This window comes from Oncorhynchus tshawytscha, linkage group LG04 (genome assembly GCF_018296145.1).
Source record: "Oncorhynchus tshawytscha isolate Ot180627B linkage group LG04, Otsh_v2.0, whole genome shotgun sequence".
In the NCBI taxonomy this organism is placed as follows: Eukaryota; Metazoa; Chordata; class Actinopteri; order Salmoniformes; family Salmonidae; genus Oncorhynchus; species Oncorhynchus tshawytscha.
In genome coordinates this window covers 21,929,079-21,934,874 of record NC_056432.1, presented here as the reverse complement: position 1 = coordinate 21,934,874, position 5,796 = coordinate 21,929,079, and positions in this window count along the sequence as shown.

Below are 5,796 nucleotides of genomic sequence, written 5' to 3'. Positions count from 1 at the left end.
ATTACCTAAATTATAGTGATTTTTGGGGGCTTATGAAACAGGAATTTTTGCCTTCCAGTCCCAGGAGAAAGCTAGGGGAAACATGATCCTATTGGCTTGTCCTGTCGAGAGCACCTCAGAATCCTTCAGTCACGCTGTCTCAAAGGGTTGTTTTTAACTGAGGCATATTTTGACCAGTATACCTTTTTAACGAGGCCAATTTGACCAGGATACCTTTTTACTGAGGCCATTTTGACCAGGTTACCTTTTTACTGAGGCCAATTTGACAAGGATATCTTTTAACTGAGGCCATTTTGACCAGGATACCTTTTTACTGAGGCCATTTTGACCAGGATACCTTTTTAATGAGGCCAATTTGACCAGGATACCTTTTTACTGAGGCCATTTTGACCAGGATACCTTTTTACTGAGGCCAATTTGACAAGGATATCTTTTAACTGAGGCCATTTTGACCAGGATACCTTTTTACTGAGGCCATTTTGACCAGGATACCTTTTTACTGAGGCCATTTTGACCAGGATACCTTTTTACTGAGGCCAATTTTACCAGGATACCTTTTTACTGAGGCCATCTTGACCAGGATACCTTTTTACTGAGGCCAATTTGACAAGGATATCTTTTAACTGAGGCCATTTTGGCCAGGATACATTTGAATTGATGCCAATTTGACCAGGATACATTTTTACTGAGGGAATTTTGACCAGGATACCTTTTTACTGAGGCCATTTTGACCAGGATACCTTTTTACTGAGGCAATTTTGACCAGGATACCTTTTTACTGAGGCAATTTTGACCAGGATACCTTTTTACTGAGACCATTTTGACCAGGATACCTTTTTACTGAGACCATTTTGACCAGGATACCTTTTTACTGAGACCATTTTGACCAGGATACCTTTTTACTGAGACCATTTTGACCAGGATACCTTTTTACTGAGACCATTTTGACCAGGATACCTTTTTACTGAGACCATTTTGACCAGGATACCTTTTTACTGAGACCATTTTGACCAGGATACCTTTTTACTGAGACCATTTTGACCAGGATACCTTTTTACTGAGACCATTTTGACCAGGATACCATTCCAAACTACTTTGTGAGTGATGAGTGGTTGACACAAATAACAGTATAACTTGTAAAAGAATGGCCATGTGCTGGAGGACTAAAGGTGCCCTTATCACCATGTTGTTAGGTTCATACTTTCACCTATATGGCTGGGGTTTCACTCTTTTTTTTTCCCTGCTCAAGAAGTCAGTCTTCACATACCAAGTACCCCCTACTCTACAATATCACCTGTTTTCTGCTCCTTTAATCACTTGAATAGGCATTCCTTCATGCCATTTACAACAGTCTCTCATGTACAGGTAAAAGGGAAAGAATTTCAGAACAAAAGTGAAGCAATCCATGCAAGCCACAACTAACATCAACTGACATCATGTCCTACATAGAAACCGTAGTTAAACAGAAACACTTTTTCACTATAAATTCCAGCATACAATAGACGGATTTGTAGACTTTAGTGATGAACCTTCTAAAAGTCACAAAGATTCCACAGCTTGACATGTGTGGCATGCAATATCTCTGTTAGTTCTGCTCCCTGTCTTACTGTATGCATCACTTATAAGTAACTATTCACCAAAGTGTCAGTCTTATGTAGTTGTTACGGTAGATAAAACTACATTTGTCTATCTGTGTTTTAATTAAATGTATGCTATTTGGACAAATGTAGAGTATTGACATAATTTCTTAGACTTGGTTGATTAACTTCTTTATAAATTGTATTTATTTATTTTTGTAAGTGGCAAACAATTGTCACCTATATTATATTTGGTCTGCCTGGGTCAGTTGCCAATATGATGTATGCATGTCGTCAATGTTGCATCATTCACATCCATAAGGGAGAATTTTCACCCTGACTTTCTCTGTCACCCTACTGCATGGAGAAGGTCACTTCAAAGGCTTGCTTCAGTCAAAGGGGCAATAGAGGACTGGGGTCGACAAATGCACAAGTTGTAAAACTTAACAAGGTGTGAATGTCCTGCTGGTGCCCTGGCCCTCCAATGTGCAGCAGCAGCCTGTGTAAGTCCTTAGGGCCCAGCTACCAGGCCCGGGGGATGGGACATTGACAGTATTGTGTTTGGAAAGGAAACATCAGGTGGTTGGTGGTTGGACCAGAGCTGGCCCTGCAGGAGAGAGGAGAGGCCCTGCCTGACTAGCTGGACACTCTTGATTTATCTGTGCATTTCAGAATTATGTTCCTAACCTCTTCACCTCTCCGCCATTTGTGTTGTGTTGTCCCTCTGCTCTGTTCAGGCAATCAAGCACTGTGCATCTCACCCCTCACCCAACTCCAGTGCATGTCACCAGCTCCAGTGTCATCTACAGTTCGGCATGAACGCCAAACCACACACTGTCTTGGTCAGAATGGAGCGCAAGCATCGGGGAGGCTTGGCTAGATTCTGTTGTACTGCTGGATATTCTGGGACACATCAAACATACTGTATATATATGTTAAACTAATTTGGCTCCTAAATAATATTGTGAAATTCCCTTTACACCAGACCACACATAGTGTAACATACAGGAAATATCTTGGTTAGTGAGGATTTTGCAACTGTTACAATGTCGCATCGATGCATTTGCATCAATGTAACTGATTTGACCAAAAAATAAGACAAGAAAAATATATGATCATCCACAAGCAGCACAATCTATTACCAGCAACATCAAGGACCATTATCAGAATCAATGTTTTCACTTAATTTTATTGAGTCTACCTGGATACAATCTTATAAATGACCTATGCCAATCTACTGTAACCACACATTAATTCCGCCTTTGAAGACAGACTAGAAAGCACAGCTCCTCTTCATCAAAATGAAACCTCAACAAACACAACCTGAGGTAACTGGCTCACCGGGAGGTGTGACATTCTATTGGTTTAAAAGAAATCAAACTCCTTTCAAAATGAATTATTTGACATCTGCAAGCAGATGAGCAGAATTATATGCCTAATTTGTATCGATCTGACAGCTGCATTTAACCCAGGTCGCCATGCTATATTGATGGATGATTAGTCTCACAGTCTCTGCTGTTGAAAGAAGCATGGACACCAATGAAGACAGATAGACATGGTTCAGTTGTGGTTGAATTAACCAGAGTTGGGTAATTGTTTCTCAAGGCATAGAGCAGGATATGCCTTTAGGTTGCCTCACGTGGAATTGTGAGAGAGTAGCACCCTCCACTGGTTCAAATTAGAGAAACATTTCAAATGGAGCTAAAGTGACAGTAAAATGTTACATATGACAAAGAATTTAGGTCATAACTTTTTCAACAGTCTAGCATTTATATCGATCTCGATATTGAATTATTCCACTGTTTCAGGGCAGCAAAAACTGACCAATAGAGAGATCAAGTACAGAGCAGACAACAAACATGTAAAACATTTGTACCAAACAAGTGTAGATGTTTTGCATCATCGTTCAAAAACAAAATATGTCAATGTGCTTGATATTCTTATGCAGCACAATTTTGCCCGATTCGTCAAACAAGTTGTGATGACACCATTGTACCTCAAGAGGGTGACTTATAGTGTACTTCATCCTAATGATAATTTCACAAAAACATCCCAGCTAGCTAATTTGGTTCCTTGGAAGTTGTGGGAAAGTAAGTATTTGGTTTTCCATTTGTTCTGGGAACGAACCCATAACTTTCCTGATCGGTAAAATATATATATATTTTTACATTCTGAGAGCGGAAGTGAAAATTTTGCCTGTTCTGAGAACAAACATTTTTAGGTTGAAGGGAGGTTCTGAGAATGTTTCCTGGGAGGTTTTATTATGTTCTGAGAATGGAAGTTATAGGTTATTTGAAATTAATTTAAAAACATTTTGAGAAAAGTTTTCAATAAGACAATAACACTGATGGATTAGTTTGGTCTGATGGTGCAATATACAGAAATTGCTCAGTCATTTTCTGCTCGCAAAAATTCTAATAGTTTGCCTAATTTCAGTCCATGTGACAAATCAAGCCGTCATTGTGTAGAGAATCATTGTACCATCTAAACTGCTTTGAAATATATATTCCATAACCAAAAATATAAGCTGGTGTATAAAACAGAAAGTAAAAGATGCAAAAATTAAATTTAAGAACAGGACGCATAGAAATAGCGCACATAGAACAGATCTACCGCTTCTATGAATTGCTTTCAATAAGAATGACAGCTTTAAAGCTGCAATATGTAACTTTTTAGGCAACCTGACCAAATTCACAAAGGAATTTGTTTTATAGAGCTGTTATTCTCATCGAAAGCAAATCTGTTCTTTGTGCACTATTTCTATGCTTCCTGTTCTTAAGTTACGTTTTTCTGTCTTTTAACTTTCTGTTTTGTACGCCAGCTTCAAACAGCTGAAAATATACAATTATGAACTGGTGGAGTGATTTTTACATAGTGCATCTTTAACTGTTTTGAACTCTAAGTACACATGGAAATGAATTTGCTTAGTCATTCATGCAAACACATTTCTTTTTTATAATGGCATGGCATTACGCTCAAGGTCCTAAACGATATCATAACCCTCATCGATAAGAGGCATTACTGTGCAGCCGTATTCATCCACCTGGCTAAGGCTTTCAACTCTGTCAATCACAACATTCTTATTGGCAGACTCAACAGCCTTGGTTTCTCAAATGATTGCCTCGCCTGGTTCACCAACTACTTCTCTGATAGAGTTCAGTGTGTCAAATCGGGGGGCCTATTGTCCAGACCTCTGGCAGTCTCTATGGGGGTGCCACGGGGTTCAATTCTCGGGCCGACTCTTTTCTCTGTATATATCAACGATGTCGCTCTTGCTGCGGGTGATTCTCTGATCCAACTCTACGCAGACGACACCATTCTGTATACCTCTGGCCCTTCTTTGGACACTGTGTTAACTAACCTGCAGATGAGCTTCAATGCAATACAACTCTCCTTCCGTGGCCTCCAACTGCACTTAAATGCTAGTAAAACTAAATGCATGCTCTTCAACCAATCGCTGCCTGCACCTGCCCGCCCGTCCAGCATCACTACTCTGGATGGTTCTGACTTAGAATATGTGGACAACTACAAATACCTAGGTGTCTGGTTAGACTGTAAACTCTCCTTCCAGACTCACATTAAACATCTCCAATCCAAAATTAAATCTAGAATCGGCTTCCTATTTCGCAACAAAGCATCCTTCACTCATGCTGCCAAACATACCCTCGTAAAACTGACCATCCTACCGATCCTCGACTTCGGCGATGTCATTTACAAAATAGCCTCCAACACTCTACTCAACAAATTGGATGCAGTCTATCACAGTGCCATCCGTTTTGTCACCAAAGCTCCATATACTACCCACCATTGCGAGCTGTACGCTCTCGTTGGTTGGCCCTCGCTTCGTAATCGTCGCCAAACCCACTGGCACCAGGTCATCTACAAGTCTCTGCTAGGTAAATCCCCGCCTTATCTCAGCTCACTGGTCACCATAGCAGCACCCACCCGTAGCACGCGCTCCAGCAGGTATATCTCACTGGTCACCTCCAAAGCCAATTCTTTCTTTGGCCTCCTCTCTTTCCAGTTCTCTGCTGCTAATGACTGGAACGAACTTCAAAAATCACTAAAGCTGGAGACTCTTACCTCCCTCACTAGCTTTAAGCACCAGCTGTCAGAGCTGCTCACAGATCACTGCACCTGTACATAGCCCATCTGTAAATAGCCCATCCAACTACCTCATCAACCATACTGTATTTATTTTTTTATCTTGCTCCTTTGC